The sequence below is a fragment of the Equus quagga genome, chromosome 6 (genome assembly GCF_021613505.1).
Source record: "Equus quagga isolate Etosha38 chromosome 6, UCLA_HA_Equagga_1.0, whole genome shotgun sequence".
Taxonomy (NCBI): Eukaryota; Metazoa; Chordata; class Mammalia; order Perissodactyla; family Equidae; genus Equus; species Equus quagga.
In genome coordinates this window covers 81286307-81287717 of record NC_060272.1, presented here as the reverse complement: position 1 = coordinate 81287717, position 1411 = coordinate 81286307, and positions in this window count along the sequence as shown.

Genomic DNA, 1411 nt, shown 5'->3' with positions numbered 1-1411 from the left:
CTTCTTATACAGTCATTTCAAAAGAGAGGTTCCCAAGAAGTCTTTAGTAAAGTTCTATGCTGAGTGTGTATTTGGTTCCTGTATGTTTTAGTCTGAATTACTAATTTGGTGAACATAAAGTTTGTAAAAAGAAAGATGAAAATACTCAATGAAAATCTTTATCAAATAATTCCCAGTTTTCAACAATAGCTGTAAATGTATTCTTGTACACCTACATTCCTGATAGTATTATTTTGTAGTATGATCACAGCAAGTATACGAATTTCCCAATTTTGTGGGGAAATTCAGTGTCCTGAAATTTAACGGCATTTAAAAGAGTCAAATGGCATTATCGTACACTAAAGGGCTACTCAGCATTTTTCTCAGTAGTAAAAACTAAACCTAAAAGAAATGTGCATCCAATGTGACACATTTTCAATGTTTAAAGAACAGCCTGAATATGGAATTTTAAAAAGTAATTATACTATATAGAAGCAGAGAATCTATGAAAAGATTTAAAATCATTACTACTAGAACTGACTATATCATTAAGCACATACTCAAAGGAGTCGAGTCTTGGTTGGAGGAAAAGAAAGTAAATCTTTCATATATTCTGATTCATCCAGAATGAAAACTAATCATATTATAAAGGGATAAAAAGTTCTATGTTCCTCAGAAGAAATGAAATAATCTGTAAGACAAAGTTCAGCCTTTTTACTAGCAGGGAAAACTATTAAGGCTAAATATCATTCTAGAACCATCTCCTTCACAACGCTTCTAGTGATCTTTTAAGATAAATTTTAAAAAATACAATAAAAGATAACAGTATAATTGTTGGTGGGTGAAAACATACTACTGGCCTAAAAGCAAACCCAAGACTAGACATAATACAGATAAGAAAAATTTTATTTTTACAGTTGCAAGAAAATATTAGCCTCTTTGCTTGTTCTCATATTTACGTTATCACTCGATTTCTGAGGATTCCAAGTCAATTAATCTAGAACTTTAAAAAGCATTAATGATCCCTACTGTAGCAAACAATGTACTCTATAGTGATGTGGATTAAGGCTGCCCCAGCTAGAGAAGCCCAAGGTGACCTGGCCTACATGCCAAACTATATGACCCAGTGGATTTTTTTTATGGTATGAATTAGGACTGCCCCAGGGAGAGAAGCCCGGGGCATCCTCACCTGCATGCCGATCTATATGGCCAGATTCGTATCTAAAGTTATATGACTGCACAATAACCAGACCCCATCTGCACTGAAATCATTTAATGACTTTTTACATCATCTTTTTCTTTTTTTCCAGTAAAAATAAGTCACGTACCCATGCCTTATAAAATTAGCCCTAACCCTCAACTCAGGGCAGCAGCAGGAGCTCTGACCGCCCGTGGGTCCTGTCCCCACACACCAGCTCTGCCTGCCCATGGG